The sequence below is a fragment of the Ambystoma mexicanum genome, chromosome 2p, assembly GCF_040938575.1.
Source record: "Ambystoma mexicanum isolate Mex_15411 chromosome 2p, UKY_AmexF1_1, whole genome shotgun sequence".
Taxonomy (NCBI): Eukaryota; Metazoa; Chordata; class Amphibia; order Caudata; family Ambystomatidae; genus Ambystoma; species Ambystoma mexicanum.
The window spans coordinates 433,972,519-433,994,894 of NC_090923.1; the positions used below are offsets into that span (position 1 = coordinate 433,972,519).

Here is a 22,376-nt window from a genome sequence, read left to right on the forward strand (position 1 = left end):
AAAAAACTCCCACTTGGGTACTACACAAACAGTTTGTGACCAAAGGAATGAATTGACATTTGCAACTGTGGGCCACTTTCTAATTTGTGCCCGAGACAATTGTATGTCCCTGTCGGACTCTGCAGGAAACTACATAAAAGAAATGCAGACAACTTGCTGTCAATCGTTTAAATTAAAATCCACACTAATGTATTTTAAAAGGAAATTTCCGAGGCCTATGTAGACATCAATGTTGCAATAGATGTGTACATGTCGCATGAATGTCACAGCTTCAACTGGAAGTCCGAAAAATCTAGCAACGCTTATGTCAATTGAATCAGTCACCTCCTTACAACGTGCATGCAAGCGAGAGCCACCAATCCCGCATTCAATTTCTAAAATATGTAACGCACCATACCATCGTTTGAGGTCTTTGTGCTTAAGTCCTGTGGCAATATGGGGCGGCAATAGGAGATTTGGGGGAGAAGGGAGAGAGTGTTCGCAAAGCTCAAGATAACAAGAGCTGTTCGTATTTGCCGAAGTACAGGACAGTTAGATTAACAGCAGACCTTGTAGGAAAAACACGTTGGGCTTATTATTGGAGAAAATGGAGAACTCAATCAATGAACGGAGAGCAAGTATATCTGTCCCTCAATCTAAAGTTGCAAATCAATTGAACACCTGCATGTATGTTTGTTAGTTTTTTTAAATATTTTTTTGAGCGGTTGCATGAAGAAAACGGGTACTTCAAGGTAAAGGCCTCGGTTGTGCAATTGTTACAAATATAGCAGGGGCAGTATGGTCGTTAGCCTCTCCGGGTATGACACAGATAACAATAACCTTTTTAAATGACCAGATGTGAAAAAACCTAAGCTGGTTCACTGTAAAGGACCTATTATGACAGTGTTAATTCCACACGAGTATCAATCGCAGATTTCCTACAGTGAATGGCCAGGTAAAGAAATCAAGAAATTATCAGGTAGTCATAGGAATGTACTACAAATCTGTGTGAACTCACAATAAATCTCTCTCCTGGGTTGATTATGTATTACTAGATTAACGCCTATCCACTCATTGATTGCTTGCTAAAAATTGCCAAATTAAGAAAAAAAATATAAGGCCATCTAGTACAATATTAAAAACATTTTAAAACACAACATTAATCTGAAAAAAACATTCATTTATCTTCATAACTTTTCACATCAGACAATGTTCGAAAGGGTTTAGGTCTATTTGACCGAAAAAATTTGCACATTTCCAATTTTACCAAATTATTTTTGTTCGAAAAAACAGGTGGGTTGCCCCTCCTTCCCCCCCTGCTTACCTTTACCTTAACCTATTCCCTCACCCAAACCCACATATATAATTTAAATTGACCGAAACTCCCCCAAAAAACGAAGAAAATAAAATCTGGTCAAATTGAAAAGGTCAATTTGGTTTGCGATCAAGTATGCCAATACCTTCTAAAGAATGCAGATCCCAAAGATTTGCAAACCTCTACCTGAATCCTAGAATGAAACACCTCCTTAAAAACATGACACTTCAGTCACTGCACATGTTCCAGATTAGAAATATCCTTCTGTCCAGAGTAATTATCCCTTTCTCCAGTAATTCAGACCTCTGTCCACATAAACCTTGCTTGAAATTCTTGGATTAGCCAGATATTTAAATAGTAATAATACACGGATATGACTTACTCCATTAATAATTAAAAATGTCAACATTAAATCAAAAAGTGTGCAATACTGCAGTGTCGACCCCTGCCCCCCATAACCCATTCAGTAGCACCTGTTCCTGCTTGAGATGGATTTCTCGATGTCTCAGCAACATGACTATGTACACCCTCGCAGGCTCCCTAGGGGCAGGTCTTGAAGCCAGGATGTGGTCTGCCCATTCTATTTCCAACACCATCCCGAGAGGAAGATCAATATACCAGTCATAGGAACTTTTGTAGAAACTCAATCGGGCACCCCTTTTCCACATCCTCTGGGAAACTAGCTATATTGAACCGCCTCAAGTAGTTTATCATCTCTCTATTTTATTACTCATTGCAGGACATATACCCTCCTAGCCAAGGCTTTGATCACCTGTGCCCAATCTCATCTCCTCCAGATCTGGTCTACACCTTTTCACAGAATTGAGGTGATGTTTCATGTTCAGAGCAATCAAATGTTTCCTACTATTTTTCCACTGTCAATAACATCCATTACATAATTCTGATTTGATTGACCGGCTCCTCTCGCACAGGAGACAAGAAAATGGTCAGAAATGGCTACTTTCTTTACCCCCCCACTTTCTTAGATGGGTATCGGTCACTTTCTCCATTTGCTTATCTGAATCCTCTCCTGTCCACATCGAATAGGGGAGTCTCCCAAACGATTCAGTGATAACGTCTTTTGTCTTTACAACAATATCCCAAGAGAGGCTGCAGAGATAAGCCCTCAAACTGCTGCCAGTTCTAGAATTTAGATTTGGGAAAGTAGTGGTGGACTAGAATGAGCAATTTACATAAGTGAAGCAGAATACTCAGGGTAAGGAACATCCCTTATTTCATGGTCTGCTTGGCAGTCCTGAACCTGGTGGTGATGGAATGACCTACTCCTTTCCAGAATATGTAAACTCTGCAACTCTTGAATGACATGACAGCAAATGGGGTAATGTGGCAGGGTCATGTTGGTTGTGGGGCTTGTCTTGGTTACACTTACTAAGGTTATTTTGTTTCCTTGATAATCTTGATTATTGTTCTGTTGGGAGGGCTTCTGGGTATCAAATCGGGCGGTGGATAAGACTCTTGGTGTCCTGCACCCAAAATACCTGGAATCTTGGTATATATTTAAAATTAACTTTTTTTGCACGAAAAAATAAAGGGCCCCCATAAGATGTTGTGGCCCAATATTGTGCATGGGAGCAATTTCGATTGCCAATCAAATTGCAGGGTTAATGTTAATTGGGAGCAATTTCGATTGCCAATCAAATTGCAGGGTTAATGTTAATGGGCAGCCTGGATCCGCTTCCGCCAGGCAGTGACCCAGTGGCACTAAGCCCTGGAAAGCTGTAGGCATTGGTGTGTGAACTCCCGGGAGGATAGCTCAGCGGCAGCGTGCGCGTCTTGGAAGCAAGACGACACGAAGGAAAAACAGGTTCGATCCCCGGGTCCGCGCTTAAACCTCTGGGTGTTTAAGCGCGTTATAAATACGTAACTAAGACAAAAAAAAAACACAATTACGCAACTAAGAAAAAAAAAAACTATTCCTGTAACAGCGCCTCGATGCCTGCGGGCTGTGTGAGCGCTTTATAAATGTAAAAAAAAAAAAAAAAAAATCGTAATTTTGCAACATTGGGAACATCTTCCGACGTTGACAGTGTGCCTGTGGCTTCAGTCTGATGTGTAGAGTGCAGGTGTCAGCATGAGCGTGGGGAGCATCTTCCAACAAAGACTCTGTAGCCATCCCAACATATGAAGACAACCCTGGCCTTTTATGGCACAACAGGGGCATGTAGAGTGCATTTTCCAGGATGAGAATGGCAAGGGAGGTGTGCTTCTCGAAGCGATTGGTGTGCAGAGGGCACCACTCTGGTGTTTACTCCATCCCATGAACACTAATCTTGGGAGATGAATGCCGGTGGCTGAGAACAGGCAAGTCTATTATGCAGGTACCCCATTCATTTTTGACTCAGTTCGACCCTAGCACGGTCGTTGCACTCTATTTCTGTGGCACCATCGTACAGCTGACCCCGAGGCACATTCTGCAATTCCGGGTTTCCACGCACACGGTTTGCAAAGTTACGGTTGTGCAACTTCTAATTGGAGCGGTGAGAATTCCAATCTGCTTGGCGGCTCCACGTAGGAACTACGTGAAACTGTGGATCGGCTGACTTAGCAGCATAGTGGGCCGTTGCCCAGTGAGCCTGCCATAAGGGGTGCTTCCAGTAACGTGGGAGTGCAGACTGGTGGCTCCACAAGGGAGTACAGTGAGCATACCCTGGGTTCGGGGCTCCGGTAGTTCAGGCTGATGCAGTGTGGTCCGTGAAAAGCTCCCACCTGGTTCCCAGCAACAGAGCCCCACTTAAATAGCCTCTCGACCCCCCCCAGAATCCACCTTGGGGCTGGAGGTTTCACCGTCCTCCGGCAGCTGCCGTCTCTTCGCCCAGCTCCAGAGATTTCAGCTCCTTGGCTCTCCTAGCAGCTTGGCAACATAGCGCCCGCCCTGTCAGTTTAGGTGCCGCATAGCCCCCTCGTTGTGTTCGCATCTGGGCTCGGTGGCCCTGCTCCATCTCCCCCTAGGCCTCCTGACCCTCCCTGATGCCAGCAGAGCCAAGATCGATTCTCCCTGCTTCCACTTGTGCACGGCAACTTACTTCCAGGCTCTGGTGGCGTCCATCTCTTGCGCTGGCTCTTCTCGCTCGACCCCTACCCCTTGGCCGGGGGCCTTCTTCTCTGCTTAAGCGTGTGGGGGTTCGTGGACTTGGACTTTTGGGCGATGAGCCCTGTAACGGTACACAAAACAAAGAATCCTCAAAGAACCCTCAACTCAAGGAGGGAGCAACAGCACTTCAGGTGATCAGCAGTGACACAGGCTGAGAGCTGGGTCGCTTTAGCAAAACAGAAAGGTGATGGCTGGAAGGTTTTGAATTAATCATAACCACGGTCAAAGCTCTGGGCAACCCTCCAGACCATCGTTTTTCAGCCTGCCAAGCCATTACAGAAGGGGAAAAACCATATGCAAATCAGGCTTGGTCCTACCCCAAAAGGGGCAGTCCAGCCCGAACTGCTAGGTCACATCCCTTCTGCACGAGACCACAAGCATCCCCAGACATGTTTCAGCCTTGTTGGGCGTCATCAGTGAGGAGTAACTTGGGTCTCTAGGCCCGGCAGACTCGGGACCCACGTCTGGGCGATGAGCCCTGTAACGGTACACAAAACAAAGAATCCTCAAAGAACCCTCAACTCAAGGAGTGAGCAACAGCACTTCAGGTGATCGGCAGTGACACAGGCCGAGAGCTGGGTCGGACAGGAGCCGCGGAGCAACAGCCTGGCCTTGCATGACCCTCCAGGCACCGCTCAGGAGCGGAGGTTTCGGTTCTCCGGTGCGGTGGTCGAAGGATCCAGGCTGCCGCAATTGAGAAAGCACGGCTGGCCCTGACCTTGGCCGCAGTGGAGGGACAATGGAAGGAGCAGTAGCATGAAGGGGAGAAATGGGTGCCTTGGCAGGCTTTTATGTGCAGTGCTGGTGACCACATAGAAGCCGGAGTTTATTTGACAGGCATTGCAGGTGAATAAGTGCTAAGGGGTCATTATACATGGCTTTGGTTCCATAACACTGGGTGATGAAGCAAGGATTGGAGTCAGACCTTCTGTGCAGAGAAGGCCAGTGCGCTCATGGGGGTGCTTGCTGGCTACTGTGTTGAGCCATGATGACACTTCGAGGAGATCTGTGCTGGTGATGTCCCATCATAGTAGGGTGTAAAGAAAATAGGTGGAGGCCCCCATTAATATCAGGGAGGAGTAATCCCCTCACAATCAGACTGACTGCAGTGAGCCAAAGAATTATTGCTGGCTGGTCTGTCTCGCTTGCCTTCTGTTGTGCTGGTTTTGTTTGTGGGGAGAGGGCGATCCGGGGGGTATCTCTAGTGCCCAGCTTCAGAGCACAAAGTGTGTAAAACGTTTGAGGGAGCAGGAATGAGACTGTAGTACCAATCTGGAAAGTAGTGAGAATGATGAACACATGGAAGAAGGTTGAGAGGCAGATCGATAAAGTGTCGATCGAGTGAGCAAAACCTCTTTGCCAAGCTCTCTGCCTGCCCGCAGGACTCTTCTCACTGGTCTGGACTTCCTCTTGTGTGCACCCGATTTGTCTGTGCCTGTCTTGCTGCTAGGCCGCCTGGTGAATTTGTTGTGCAGTTTCTCCATCCCATTCTTTCTCCCCCTTCCATATCTCAGCTCCCCATCTCCCCTATCTACTCTAAATGTTACTCTATCACCTATCCTATCTCTCTTTCGAAGTCTGGAAGGAAAATGTTCAAGAAACATCTCTTGGTCTCCAATCCAATCCTGCCCATCGCTGCTACTTCAAGGCTTCTTCCAGGCAGACTGGCACTGACGGCGTCTTTATCGTTCCCTCTACAGACCTTTGGATTCCCCATATGCTTCCCAGTCCTCTCCCCTTCTCTTCTGCACCCATTAATAGTGGGACCAGTTGGGAGGTACTCTTGGCATACTTCCAATCCTCTAGGGGCATCATTAATGTCTACCAGAATGGCACGTTCATGGACCAAGGCTCTCAGCCCAACCTCCTCCTTGACATGCGTCTTCCATCTCTCGACGTCCTCCCTTCTCCTGTCACCGCTCTGGCCCCTTTGCTACCACCAACGGGTGCACCACAGTCCTGTACTTTCCTTGGAAGACCTTCAAGGATGGCAACCAGCTTGTCCTAGCTACCCTGAGCTAGCGCTCTTCCATTAAACATTCCTTTGACATCTGCCACCTCCTTGAAGACTTAGACCTTGATGTCCTCGTTCACACTTAGATATGGTTCACTGCCTGCTCTCTCACTATTCTTGACACTCCTCCCTGAGAGCTACAAGATCCTCTCCAAGCCCAGTCCTAACCTATCTAGGGGCGGAGTGGCCCTGATCTTCCCTGAATGGGTTCCTACTACTACCATAACCATTCCAACCTACTCTTCCATCGAATGCCTCGTCTGCAGGCTTGCTGTCTCTCCAATCCTCTCGCTGACTCTTGCCATGATCTATGGAACCTCTGGTACAGTGTCCCTCTTCCTTACAGAGTGTTAAGGCCTCACCACTTCTATCCTGGCCTCCACCTCCAAGCTTCTCATTCTTGGAGACTTCAATTTTCACCTCGACTCCCTGATGCAGCCTCTGGACTCTGCTGCAGGCTCTGTGGCTCTCTTTCCCTCACCAGTCTTCCCTCCGGTCCGACAGACGCACCTCGAATGCTCTCATCTCAGCAGACATCCCCATCTCCAACCCTCTCACTACACCTCTCTCCAACATTCTGGACATCCTTGCCCCCGTCATGAGGATCTGCATGAAGCATGCCTCAAAGCGCAACACCTGGTATGATTCTGACCTAGCCTACCTGAAACGCAAGTGCAGAGTTGCTGAGCGTAAGTGACAGGCTTCAAGCATATCCTCTGACAGAGTTGCCTGCTGCCTGCTCCAAAAGCAATACCGACTCTCCATCTGCTCGAAGAAGGCTGCCTATACGCAAGCCCCTCTTCCTCCCCCCCTCCATCTCTGGGGCTACTGACACAGCTCAACTGTTTAAAATCTGCAAGGAACTCTCCAATCCTACCGGAGTCTCCACTTCTCCTCTGCTATCTCTGACCCTCTGCAATGAACTGGCCTCCCACTTCATAACCAAAACTCAGGGCATCCTGTCCTCACGCTCCTATACACCCCTCCCGACTACATTGCCAGTTCTCTGGCCTCCCTTGGCCCCACTCTCCTCTTCCCTCCAACTCTGCCATTTCTACCCCGATACCACCAGGTGAGGTCTCTAGACAAGTTCTCTCTATGAAAGTCTCCTCCAAACAAGTGCTCCCTTTCTCCTCCAGGATTATAAAGGACAACATTGCTTCCCTTGCTGCAGCCTTGGTGGATTTCTGTAATGACTCCTTTGCTACTGGCTCCTTCCCGCTACCCCTCAAGCACTCCCGTGTGCGCCCTCTCCTCAAAAAGCCTTCTGCCGACCCATCTTGCCCCGCTAACTACCGCCCTATCTCCATTACCCACTTCCTGGGTAAACTCTTGGAGAAGCTGGTCATCTCTCAGCTGATCCACCACACTGAATCTGCTAGTTGTCTCTACAACCACGAGTCTGGCTTCAGAGCATCCAGAGGCATGTAAACTGCACTCTTGAACACCCGTGAAGACTTACTCTCAAATCTTGATTGCAACTCTCCTTCCATTCTCATCCTTCTTGACCTTTCGTCTGCCTTTGATACGGTCAACCATGCCACCCTTATAGATCGGCTCCGTGATACCCTTGGCATCACAGATCTCGCACTGGACTGGTTGACCTCCTTCCTCTCTGACCATTCCAGGATTAACTGGCCCTTTTTTTCTCCTCCATCACACTCTCTTCCTGCGGCATCCCTCAGGGCTTCAACATCTATCTTGCCCCTCTAGCCCATTTGATCTCTGCCTTCTCTCCTCACTTCCAGTGTTATGCGGATGACATGCAGCTCTCCTTCAAGCTTCCATCCACTGCGCCCTCTTTTTCACCTCTCATTCCTGACTGCTATTCCTGCATCGTGTGCTGCGAACAAGCTCTACCTTAATGCCAGTAAAACGGAGATCCTGCTCATTGGGACTTAAAAGATGGGCATGGGATCCTGAACTCCACTTGTGCTTCACTCACTTCAGTTAATGCTTTGGTTAAAAGTTGGTTGCTTTTGTCTAGCTGCAGGTCATGGGGGAGTAGAGGTGCTGCCCACACAACTTGAGAAGGAGACAAACAAGTCTCCTTCTCATTGGGACCCCAGCTTCCTCCTTCCCTCCTACTCTCTGTCCGCCCACTTTCAGCTGCACCTCGGAGGCATTCTCCCTTTTCTGACCTTCCCTAAGAAACTCAAGGTCTCTAGGCTGGACTACTCCAACAGCCTCAATCTGCCTAAATCCTCCCTTCACCCCTTTCAACTAATCCAAAAAAGGACTCCTTGGCGTCAAGCCCATGTACCGCATATCTCTCCCGCTCTAAAATCTATCCACTGACTCTCGGTTTTTGGCAAGGATCAGGATCAAGACCCTCTGCATCATCCACAAGGCTTTCTGGGGCATCGGAACCCGCTACATTCAACTCTCTCTCCCTAAATACCTCCTTGCTCGAGTCCTTCAGTCTTGTAGCTCCAACTCTCTGCAGATCAGAGGCTTTTCCAAGCAGAGGGGTGGGGGGGGGGGCGGGATAGAGCTCCTCCTCCTCTCGTTACTACACTTGCATGATCCGGATGACAAGGACTAGTATGACTTGTTTTTCCTCATCCCTGTCCCCCTCACCCCCACCCCTTGTTTTGTTGTGCCGTAAAACACAATTTTTGCTGTATTGGCACATTATAAATATGCAATAAATACATACATTTCCTCTGTGTCAGGGCTTGGCAGGGCCATTTAAATTACTTGTGCCCTCAGCCATCAGTGGTATAGTTATTGTTTTCTGAACTTGGGCATGGTCTAGCAATTGGGTTTGGAAGCCTCAGCTTGGTAGGACACTGGTGCGCTGACCCTAATTAACTGGTGTGCATGGCAGGCAGCCCCTTACGAAATGCAGTCACCCATTTTGGTCAGGCCTTGGCCCAAGAGCTGCATCCTTGTGGTTTGGCTGGTGAGGGATTCTTTCCTTGTCAGGAGTGCCTTTAGCCTGGACTATGGTTGGTGATGCCTTGAGTGAGTGGTGGCCCATGATTTACATAGATTAGTATTTGCTTGTTTCCAGGTTTTTGAGGGAGGAAGTCAGAGAACGATCTCGGTTTCATCAATCGGCAGTATAGTGGGTATGGTTGGATTGTTATTAGGCGGGTTTTTGTTCTTGCACAGGTTGGACATGGAAGGATGCTGGTGCCTCCTACTGTGTGCATTGCATATGGTCTTTGTTCCTTCTGTTTGTCCTGTTCATGTTGAGTGTGCGCCCCGAGGCCTACGGGCATGTGGCACGAAACAAGAAATAATAATTTTCTCCCTCACCTTGCCCTCTGTCTCAGTGTTCACCTACTCTGCTAGATTTTACATGTGGGCTTTATGTTATTGCCAGCATGGAGGTGCCGGTTTTGTGTCCTACCTACAATGGCCAAGTCATGTGGTGGGAACCTCTTGCAGATTTGTGAAAGCTATCCCATCGACTCATTCTAAATGACCACCCACGAATATTCATTTGACGCTCCTCTCTTGGAATGTTAAGCGTATTGGGAGAAACCTGAAGGTGTCCCCTTGCCTAAAACACAAGGATCCGTTATCCAGGTGGCCAGGAAACAGCCATCGCTACTGGATCCAGTTCCTGGGGGTGGACCAGTGAGGAAGGATCACCTTGATGGGGTTGGGGGGTCCTTGGGGAATGGGACACCGATGGGCGAGACACTGTATCCTCCTTCCTTCGGCACCCTTTTCCCCTTCCGCTCACGTAGGACATTCAAAATCACTATCCCCCCCCCTTTTCCGACACAAACACACCTGCATAACACCAGAGCTGTTTACCCGACAAGTCCTAATACAAGGGTCAGGCACTATCAGACAATTAATCTGAATCACAGACACCCGACATCCCTTTCCCTTAGCCACAGGGATAAAAGGGAGAGCCAGAGAGCACAGTAGGAGCATGGCAGACAGCACAATGAGGCGGCTAAGCAGGAGCGGCAGTTCAAGAGAAGGAGCAAGGCGGCAGGAATCGAGAGGGTGGCGGGTAGAGCAGTGACCTTGCCATTTTCGTCCCAGACCCGCGGAACCTTCGTGGAAGAAAGCCTATGTAATAACCTTATAAAAATAAAGCACTCGAAAGCAGATTATCTTTTGGCAATTGTGAATGACACCTACCTTCTCTTCAGTCAGCCCTCTCGGGATAGAAGCTAGAGGGAATCACCTGAAAACCCCTCTTAAACCCAGCAAAAAGGCTAGGCTGAAGTGGAATCTCCAGGGGAAACCCCGAAGGGAAAAAACCCTGTGATGTGCTGCTGGAGAGCGTGGATTCCTGCAACGACAGCGGAAGGATCACGACTTTTGGAATGTAATCTGTAGTCTTATCAGATAGGATTCAGGGTGAGAAGAGTAGAGGTAAAGGTAAGTCTGGGTCCAGATTTCTAATCAAGAAGAAGGGACGTTAAAGAGAAGGAGGCTTACCCTGACAGACTTATTCTTCTTTAGGCTTCTGTATTTCTATCTGATGTGAAATGCAGACCTGTAGCCTATTACCAAATATTACAGATTAGGGAACGTTTTTAAGATACAGTTCAGAATGGAAGTCGAAGGAATTGGAATGAATCTTACCCACAGGAAATAGCCCCAGGGAGATATGGGTAAGCACAGAATGAGAGGCTAACACAAGTAGAAACCGAAGGCAGAATGTTGCGTCCTAATGGGCGTTAATACAAAAACAAGATTAGAAGAAAGAGACCTCCACGAGAAAGCCGGACTTAATGCTAGAAGGTGAGGAATCACTACCGGTAAACGTAGCTGTAAAAACAGGAAGATATCGTCTACTCGATCCGGATGGCAAGGATAGCAATGGAGATTTCTACAAGTTCAGAACAAAGGAAGAAGTAAGTGAAAAGTGAAAGTTGGAATCAGTAGTCAATGATAGCTGAATTTAGAGAAGTAGGAGAGAGCAAACTCACGATGCGCAGCGCGACTCTAAGAGAAGCAACGCGTAGGACCGAAGCTCCAGCTGCCGGATATTCCTTTCCGGAAGTCGGGGGCGGGGCTACCCGCGCGGTCCGGTAAACACGAACAACTGGTGTGCTGCTCGCAGTCTCGGGTACCTCCATGTTGGAAGTCCCGATCCCGAGTCGAACAGCGGGAAGTGAAACCTGATGACGAGAAGCAGCGGGATCCAAGTGGACAGCTGTAACAGCCTAAGACCACGAACAATAGCACAAGTGTCTTGCAGTAGATGTCAACGGTACCCATGGTAACAGCCTTGACTCCAGAAAAGTAAAAGACCAAGAGGTTCATCACAGCTGCTGAGTCGAGGAGAGAACCGAGAACCAGGCTTTGTTAAAAGAATGGCAAAGTAGCAAGTTTGAACCAAGTGCAATGAACTGCGAAAGAATTGCGAAAGAACTGCGAAAGAACTGCGAAAGAACTGCGAAAGCTACCGAAGGAACCAGCGCCACGCGTGTGCTAACTCAGACTCTGGTCGATCCCTATCTAAGCGAAGCTACAAATACTAGAAGGCTGTACGAGGGCCAGCAAAATAAGTCAAGGTTGTCAGACAGAGGATCAAGCAAAATCCCTGTACAATTGAAAGACTGATCTACAAGCACTGTGAAAGAAAGGGAGGTGAATCTTGCAAACAATTGTAAAAACGGATTGAAAAAGGACATTAAGAAACTAAGGGAAGAGAAATCCCATTAAGAGAAGAGAGGGGTGCAAGCCTGACCGAGGGAGATCCAGGAGTGTAGCCATCACCCAAGTACTGAAAGTCAAGAGAGGGGTCTGAGCCCGACCGAGGGAGATCCAGGGGTGAAGCTATCATCCAAAACTTCAAGTGAGAAAATAAAGTTCCTTTAACCAAATGAAAGTTTGTTAAGGTGATGGTCTCACCCTTGGATCCCCCCCTTCTGGGCACTGACCTTCTCAATTGTATTCCATAGTTCACGTAGGGTGATTGTCTCACCCTTAGGTCCTGTTCTTCTGAATTGTTCTCCACTAATTATATATATGTCGTCTCGGATGGCCGCTCAGTATTTCATATACCAGCTTGTTCCGTTCTGTGTCAGCCGTTGCAGAATGGTTTCAGAGTTGTTGCAAGGACCCTCAGCCCACCACAAAACTCCTGTCGTCATGCCACTGCTCTGTGTCTTTCTCTCTCCAATTTGGGACTGGGACACCACGCATCCAATTGCACTTTTCCTAGTTTCCTCACTACCAACTGTAGCACGTCTGTCACTTTACGCCCCCTTACAGTTGCAGGACACTGCACTTCTTGCATCCGCTTCTCCTTGGAGTTGGTGTTCGAGCCTCTTTGTGGGCTACCTCCTCGATTCAACAAGCTCCTCCCCTTTCAAGACTTGCATAGCTGTGGCTGGCCAAACACAAGCCCTTGTTCCTTTTTCTCCGTATCCTGCAGATTCTCTTCTCCTCCGTACGTCCTCTTCTTTGTCCCAGTGAAATGAGAATTTAAAGAGAGATCTGGTTTTCTCTTCACATAATATTTTCACCACAAAGGTCCCGGTGAGGCCTCTAGCCCTAGGGAGGGTATTGTGGAGCAGGCGGTGCTCATCACAACATCCAATACATCTTTGACACACATTACAGAGGTCTCTTTCAGAAGCAGAATGACTGCTGGGCACTCAATCTGTCATGACATAACTGAACAGGGGTGGAGGGTATGGTGGCTTGAACGTAGCATTTGTGTGGATCAGGGTTCCAATGATAATAGTAACAGAACCAATCCAATTGCTAGGACTGCATTGAAAGGGACAACTAAACCTGGACTAATATTCTTTATGGGGGTTCATGGCCATGGTTGTCTGAAGGGAACCTCTTCTCTTAGTAGATGGCAGTAAATCCATGTACATCCTCAGTGAATTGTGGCAATATTACTTAAGCAAACAGGCACGTCCTTACACTAGCAGTCCTAATTGGATAATTCTTTACAGTATTCGTCGTAGTGGTTTTTAAACTACATTCAGTTTAACCATCATATAAATCATACTTCTATAACACTGCAGTCTTGAATATGTTGTATATTTATTGCCAAATTACAAGCTTCATTAAAACCCATGATGATATATTAGGTAGTCTCTTGATCCTGTCACTTGCATTATTAATTGCATGACTCACAATTTATTATCACACACTTCACTGGTGCTACGCATTTTACAGCTAGAAGCAATAGTTAAGCTAAGGCTGAGCAAATGAAATGAATTATTACTACGTTTCTACATAAGTTTAAAAAAATAATATCACTATTACCATGTTTCAGGGCACGCTGTCAACAGACACCGGCCATGGTAATATCTGCACACTAAAGAGGAGGAAAGTTGGCAATGTTTCCAGTGAAAATGTGGTTATATTCTTTTAACAGCATATGCATCTATTTGTAATACAATAGCAATGTGCACCTAATTCATAACTTGCAGCTTAACTACAAATAATAAATTAGAGCCCTTAGGAAGCAACATCTCCCTTTAAGTCCAAACGACTGATTTCAAAACCGAATAGCTTTAATAAATCGAAAATAATGTTTCAGTTCAGATTAGATAAAAATCATTATGTATGCTGACGCATTCCAAACGAGCAAGCACAGACACTGGATGATAAACGAATACAATCGTCGTGGGTTAGTTACGTTGACTGGATGAAACCAATCGAATGGGAGGGAGTCCGTTTCTAAAAGCTATGACTGGACTTTATTAAAACAAATACACATCACATACAACTCGATGGTTTCAATGCCAACTCAGATTGTCTAACTGGACCAATGTTTGAATGATTACTGTATATTAACCATATGTTATGTCTGTATGCCGAAATAAAGCTTAATTAATTGTCATTGCCAACACTTCTCAACACGTAGGAATTTTTCTAAATAGCATTTCATGCATCCTCCAGACTCATCTGCGTCACTACACATGCAAACCACTTTGGCTTCCCCTCAACATAATTATGAAGCGTTGAATTGCTTAAGACAAAGCTTCCTGAGGAAGTGCCGTGCACAAAGAAGTTTGCTCACTGGGGGTCGGCGGGGGTTTCGTTTTACAACAGAAGCAGCATCTTGTTGCTGCAGACCCCTCCTTTAATAAATACCTAATTTGCCTCAACATCCTTCTGTTGCACCACTGATCTCGCTAGGACTTTTGAAGGCCTATTCTAGCTAATAATTCTTACTTTACGACTACTTGGACCTACATCAAACTCATCTCTATGGTATGGCAGAAACGTTTCCCACTTTCCTCTCGGCGGTCGGTTTGTACTATGCAAAGCTTGCCCATCTACTCTTATTCCTTCCCTCTGACGTCATCCTAGCTCCCATTGAGATAAATCACTGTTCAGCCTCTTGCATCAACCAGTATTCATTATTGATATGTTATGTTACTTTGCATTTATATAGTGCCTTATGTATCATCGGTATGATCTCAAAGCGCTGGTAGATTGACTGGCCTCGGGAACCGTAGTTCAAGTCAGTTGAGAGAGAGAGAGAGATTGTCATGAGGTGCGTGGGTGCACCGGATGTGTGTGCAGCCGGTGTGGCAGTTGCATGATAGCTGCTTCTTAGCGGTAGGTGTGGTGGTTGGGAGAGCAGGTATATGTGTTCCTTCTGGAGGGTTGACACCCAGACAGATTTCTGGCTGCGTTAGGCCTGAGGAGACGCTTAAGCTAGCGGTGTGTGCTCAGCTAGCTGTGTTTAATTAGAATGATGAGGATTATGTGGCGGGTGTTAGTATGAGAACAGCTATACCGAATGTGCCATAGTATCGCTGTGTTCTAGTTGATTGGTGGTGTATAGGAGAGAGTAAGCATGGTAGTGTGATATGGTGGTTATCAGTAAGGCGCTTGAGATCGAGCACTCCATCTGTACCATCTATTCTATCCGTTTTATTCACTCTGTCCGTTCATTCCACTTTGTTTATACATTTCGTCTGGTTCATCATTTAATTTACTAATCCTTCCATCCATTCCACCACTCAAACCTTCATCCACATGAACGACTCCATCCATTCCGTAGACCCATTTCATCCTTTCCATCTGTTTAGTGTGTTCCATCTGTTCCATTCCTCCTATTTATTGATCCACGTTCCATCCACTCCATCCGTTCCATCCACCCTACCTGTCTCATCCACCCTACCTGTCCCATCCACTCCATCTGTACTGTCTACTGTATCTGTTTCATCCACTTGATTCGTTCCATTTGTTAAAACTACAAATGTTTCCATCTGTTCAATCTGCTCATTCATCTCATCTGTTCAGTTTGTCCCATCCATTCCATTCGGACCTTCCGTTCCACCCACTCCGTCCGTTCCACCCACACTACGTGTTTCATCCATTCTATCCGTTTTATCTACTGCATCCGTTCTATCCACTTCTTCCATTTTTTCCGTTCACATCTGCTCCATTTATTCTGAATTCCATTCGTCCCATCTATTCCATTTGTTCCATCAATACCATCTGTTCCAATCATTCCAACCAGTACATCCACTCTGTTCCATTTGTTTTGTCTGCTACATCCGCTCCGTCTCGTTCGTTCGTTCGGACAAGTAGACTCAGTCCAACCAGCTCTCTGTTGCATTCACTCTATCGGTTTAATTCACTCAATCCGTTCCATCCACTCAATCTGTTCCATTCGTTCTATCCACTCCATCTGTTCCATCTACTCACTCCGCTCAATTCAATCACCCTTTCCATCCATTTCATTCCTTTATCCACTTTATCCGTCCACTCCATCCTTTCCACGCGTTCAATCTACTTTTCCGTTTCGTTTACTTCATACGTTCTTTATATTTCATCTGTTCGTTATATTTGATCCGTTCGTTACATTTCATCTATCCCTCTTTTTCCATTCCATCCAATTTTTCTTCCGGGTCATCCACTCCATCCCCTTCATCCCTTTATCCCCTTTGTTCGTTCTACTCCGTTTTATTTACACTGGCAGTTTTAGTTGTCCATTTTTCTCGATCAGGTCTCTATTCTGGATTGTTATTTTTGATTCAGCAACCTTGGGTTTCTGTTTATGGTGGCTGTTTATGCTAAGAGTCGATTTTTAAGGGAAGAGCCACGTTTTCAGTAATTTGCGTAAAGACATGAGGTCTTCGGTGAGTCGGATGTGGGGTGGAAGCGAGTTCCACAGAGTGGGGGCCAAGGCTGAGAATGATGATCCACCTAACCTGACTGAGTTGGTTTTTTGTATCACTAGGAGGCGGGCAGAGCTTGATCTTAGAGTGCGCAGTGGATGGTAGGGTTTTAGTTTGTCCTGAAGGTATTGAGGTCCAGTTTTATACATTGCTCGGTGAGAGATGCATAAGGTTTTGAAGGTCACCCTTCGACCACCCGGGAACCAGTGGAGAGTTTTGAGAACTGGGGAGGTGTGATCTCTTGGGCCAAATGCTAGTAGCAGTTTGGCTGCAGCATTTTGTGCTCTTTGTAGTATAGTCAGGTGGTATGGTTGGACTCCGAGGTAGAGGGAGTTCGCATAGTCCAGTCTTGACATTACAATTGATTGGACCGCGGTAAGTCTGTTGGGAAAGGAGAGGTATGGAAAAATGTGCCTAGGAAATTTGAGGTGGTAGTGGCAGGACTTAGAGACGTTGTTGACTTGGTGCGAGGGGGCTAGGTCAGAGTCGAGAGTTCATCCAAGGTTTTTTTTACTGAGGTTGAGGTTGTCGGGGGATTGCCCATGGATGATGGCCAGGGTAGAAGGTGCAGAAGAAGTTCGGTGTTGCCACACACCATGATTTCAGTTTTGGTGGGGTTTAAAATGAGGTGGTTTGTGGTCATCCAGTGATCAATGTCAAGGAGGCAGGCAGCGAGGTTTTGAGTTAAGGAGTTTTAGAATTAGTTGGGTGTCGTCGGCGTAGTTGTAGCGCAGGATATTGTACGAGCGGATTATTCGTGGGAGGGTGGACATATAGAGGTTGAACAGGAGGGCTTATAGGCACGCTCCTTGTGGAACTCCGGTATTGACTGGTCAGGCGGCGGAAGCAAAGGAGGAGAGTAGGGTTATTTGGATCCTATTGTTGAGGAAGGATGCTATCCACTTGAAAGCGTTTCCACGGATTCCTAGGGAGTGGAGGCGGTCGAGGAGGATTGAGTGGTTGATTGTGTCAAAGGCGGCGGATAGGTCAAGAAGGATTAGTGCAGCACATCCCGCAGTCTCTGCAGTGTTTTTAAGGTCATCCCAGATTGAGGTCAGGGTGGTTTTGGATCCGTGTCAAGGTCTGAAACCTGATTGAGCGGGGTCTAGGAGATTGTCGGCTTCGACAAAGGCATTTAGTTGGGAGTAAACAGCTCGGTCGATGAGTGTAGCAAGGAACCTGATGTTTGAGATGGGGCGGTAGTTTTTGGGGTCGAGAGAAGTTTTTCTTTAGAAGGGGCTTGACATGAGCAGTTTTGAACCAAGAGAGGGAGTCGTTTATGATGGTTCTCGCAGGTATTCTCGCATATTCTCCTGCGCAGGAAGATTCAAATATTTCTTTGAGGGTTGAGGCTGGGCAGGGAGCTGGATGGTTTCCGGGCGGAGCAAAGTTTGAGAAATTGGTCAGTTGATATTGGTGTGAAAGAGTCGAAAGTTGGGTGGGTTGCAGTTGCAGGCGGTGGGTTGCCAGGTAGGGTGGGGGGATTGTGTGGTGGGTGCAAGAGGGCCAGTTTGTTAATTAGAGAATTTGTTCTTTCGAGAGCAGTGGTGTAGAGGTGGAGAGAGAGAGCGAGTCGCAGAGTGAACGAGAAGGGGTCGATTGGGTGGTGGTACATGATGGTTTGGTGAATTCAGAGATGATTTTGTGGAGTTTCTTGCTGGGGTTTTCACAGTTAAGGATTCAAGAGTTGTAATGGGCTTTTTTTACTTTCCCGATTTCGGCTGTGTAGTGGCGATGGTGCCAGGCCAAGGTGGGTCTGCTCAGGGTGGTTTTATCTTTCCGCCATTTGCGTTAGAGGGATTTATATAGTTGTTTTGTGGTCTTCAGTTCTGGTGTAAACCATCTTGGAAAAGGGCAATGGAGAGTGGATGATTGGCAAGTGGGGGTGAGCGGGACTAATGAGGATTTGAGCCATGAGTCAAAGGCGTCAGAGGTTAAGTGTTCATTGAGTGGGGAAGTAGGGGGAGGAGACTGAAGGAGCGCGTCGGCTAGGTCGGGATCGATTTTTAGTTTCTTCCAGCATTTGTGTAGATTTGGAGGTTCCGGTACGAGGAGGGGGGCAGGTGAGCGAATGTTGAAAGGGACAATAAAGTGATCGGACCAGATGATAGGGGTGGGGGGGTTTAGATGTATCTGGTCATGGGAGCTGAATATGGCATCAAGGGTGTGTCCTTTATAGTGAGTTGGGCCGTTTATGTGGATATGGAGGTTAATCGTATCTAGGCAGTCGACCAAAGAGTGGGTCATAGGGTTGGTGGGGATGTCAAGGCAGATATTGAAATCTCCTAGAAGAGCGAGGGTGGGATGGTTTAATTGGATGGTGGCTATCGATTCGCAGAGGTTGCTTGAGAATGGTCTGTCGTAGCCAGGAGGTCTGTAGATGATTAGGATGCTTTGGGAGAACATTAGGAGGGGGATAGTTTGACGAGAAGCGATTCGCAGGAAGGGATGATTGGCTGGCTGTCAATGATTGAGGCGGAGAAGTGTGACCTGGAGGCGATTGCTACTCCTCCTCCTCCAGATGGTCGGTTGAGTTGGATGCCGGAGTAGTCTGGGGGGGAAGGCTTAATTGGCGATAGGGGCAAAGTTGTCGGAGAACCAGGTTTCCGTGATAAAGACTGTCTGGTTTGTCTGAGGCAAGGAGGTCAAAGATGATGTGTCTGTTTCTTGCTACAGATCGGGCATCAAAAAGGATGCATCTTACTTCGGTACAGGAGGATGATGTGGAGGTTGCAGAGGTGGAGGATGGGAGGAGAGGAGGAGGTGGGTGGGTGGGTGGTCCCGAGGGGGGGTGAGGGGAGAGAGTGGAACCTGGGGGAGGGGTGGTCGATGGGAAAAGAAGGCGGGCGGTTGAGGTGGTGGGTTGGACAGGTGTGTGAGGTTGGTTGGATTTGGGTCAAGGGACTTGAAGGTGGAGTGTAGGGGGATAGGAGTTCCAGTTGTGGTTGGTGAGAATTCAAGGGAGAGGGGTTTCAGGCAGGGTGAGGAAGGGGGGGGTCGAGATTGGGAGATTGAGGTGGTGGGTCGCAACAGGAGTGGCGAGGAGTAATGAGAGATTGAGGGAGACAAGGTAGGTTTTCTTTTCAGGGTTTTTGTTGCGGTTTGTGTGTGAGAGAGGGTAGGGGGGGTCAGAGAGTGAAAGGGATGCAGCTACTGTTCTTGCTAGGGCGAGACGTGCAGTTTTTTGGGAGGGGAAGGAGTGGAGTCAGAGGAGGATGTTTGGGGGAGTTGATGAGAGAAAGGGGGAGGGGGAGGGGAGGTGGTAGTTGCGGAGCTGGGTGTGCCTGGGAGGCTGGGTGGGACCGTTAGTTGGAGGGTCTGGGGGTGCAGCCATGATGATAGTGGGCGGGTGGGTGGAGGGGATGGTCGGCTCACCATCGGGCTCCTCTGGCTTGGTGTTTGGATAGGGGATGGGGTGGGGGCGTGGTGGAGGGTGAGCTGGATTGGGATGGGATGGTTCTTCTGGCTTGAGGGTTGGGAAGCGAGTGGGCTAAGAATGAAGTGGCTGGTGGGCTGGTTTGGGATGGGTTGGTTCTTCGGTCTTGGGAATTGGATAGGGAGTGGGCTGAGGATGTAGTTGAGGGCGGGATGGTTTGGGGGGAGGGAAGTAGGGCGAGCGCGAGTGGGTCTCTTTCGGCGTACCTTGGTGGGCCGGGTGGACTCATGGCGTGGGTAAGTTTGAACTATGTTACAGTTGGCATAGGATGATTTTGTTTCACTTTCCAAGTTCAACTATACCACAGGATGTTAATTATTCACACTTTCTAAGTTTACCTATACCACAGTTAGGGACAGTTTCTAAGTTCAACATAAACCACAGGAAGATATTATTCACATCTTCTAAGTTCATCTATATCATAGGGTGAGATTATTCACAGTTTACAAGTTCAGTTATACCACAGTTAGGGACTGAACTACAGGAATATGTTATTCATTTTCTAAGTTTACCTATACCACAATTAGGGAACACTTTCTAATTCAGCTGTAGCACAGGATGATATTGTTCACACCTTCGAAGTTAAATTATACCACAGGATGATATTACTCGCACTTTCTAAGTTCAGCTATACTACAGGATGATATTATTCGCACCACGTAGCTATACCATAGGGTGAGGTTATTCACATCTTCTAAGTTCAACTTTACCACTGGGTGAGATTGTTCACACTTTTTAAGTTCAACTATACCACAGGATGATATTCTCACATTTTCTAAGATTACCTATACCACAGTTAGGAGACACTTTCTAATTCAGCTGTAGCACAGGATGATATTATTCACACTTCCCACAGTTACGCTATTTGGCACACTTTCTAAATTCAACTTTGGCTGGCACAATGAGGTTATTATTCTAAATTCAACTTTGGCACAATGAGGTTATTAGGCACACTTTTTAAATTGAAATAGACCACAGTTATGCTATTAGGCACACTTTGAGTTTGTGAGGTTTGTGCAGACTATCTAGATGTGAGATTCAGCTCAATTAAACAAATCAGGTGTGATCAATGTTGATGGACTACCTAACATTACTAAACTCTTCTTTGCAGAAGTAGCTCTCTTCCCACTACAGTCCCAAGCATACTCAGGGGAGATGTCAGTCTCTACCACATACAAAGGCCCAGAGACAGTATCGGAGCTCCACACTGAGATGCCATTTAATGGTGTGTAAAAGTACTTGTATAGCAAAACGTCTGCCATTTTGCTACTAAGTCATGTGAGAGAGGGAGTCAAGACAAGAAGAGGGAAGATGAGAAGGCTGGAGTATTAATGAGTGCAGATTATCTGTGCTGGTATGTTACTAAGTGAGTTGTGGTGTGGGCCCTTAGGGCATGTATGCCTACAATGGACCCCCAAATTTATGTATCTGGTGGGAGAGGTTTAGTGTTGAGATAGTGTCAGTGTACGCAGTAGATTGTGAGCAACATATATAAAGGAACAATCAAAGGCTTGCTCATGCACACTTGGCTTTTGTTAGGTTTTTTTACAGCCATCAATCGGAACATCTTTTCAAGAGGCTTTTCTGACTCCGCCATGGGCTGAAGAGATGCTCCTTTATCTCAATAAATGATCTCTACAACCTCTCTCTCCTTTGCGGCAACTCAATCAAAAACCTTTGGAACTTTAATTTGGGATTTAAATCTCCTTTCGGGGAGCACAACCCCCCACTTTCACTGCATCTTGCCCACACCCTCCTATTCATGAATGTCCCCAGCTATTTCACATGCGGAAATCTATGAGTCATCACAAAAGCCAGTGGTGTAAAACATCTGCTCTTCTCTTCTTGGCTCCGTTGAATCAATCTGCCCTTTCTCCACTGCCTTAACTGTCGAATGCCTCAACTATGCTAAACTCTTCTCCACCTCCACTCCTCTAAATCTATGCATGAGCCTTCAATCCATGCTATCGTTGCTCATGGTTCTTCTCGATCTGCAGATTACTTTAGCGAATACTTTACAGACATACAATACTCTGTCTGCTCTACTCTCTCTACCTCGTCCACCCTCTTTCCCTCAACCTTCCCCAACCGCACCATCTCCACAATCAGCTGAACTTGCACACATTCTCCAATCCCGCAACCAACCCTGTTCCCCATTCAATCCATTCACAGTTTGCCAAAGAACTAGAACCCTGGACCTGCGAATACCCACCTTATCCCTATACAAGCTATCATTTTGGACTGGCTCCGATAAGATTTTTAAGTGGTAGTATTTTAATCCCTATTTTTGAAAGTTGGGAGTCAAATTATTTTTTAGGGAGTAAAAAGGTAAGACCAGTTCCCAATGTGAGTATTTTATATGCGAGTAAAAATATTTTTTAACTGCAAAACAGAAATGCTTTTGTGAGAAAAACTTCTTTGCACCAAGTTATTTATGC

The 22,376-nt window shown here is 46.8% G+C and overlaps 1 protein-coding gene across 2 annotated transcripts in view; it reads right to left on the reverse strand.

Moving 5' to 3' along the window:
- Nucleotides 1–22,376, reverse strand: part of SUCLG2 (succinate-CoA ligase GDP-forming subunit beta) — a 732,334-nt gene that overhangs the window by 520,672 nt on the left and 189,286 nt on the right. The window lies entirely within an intron of this gene.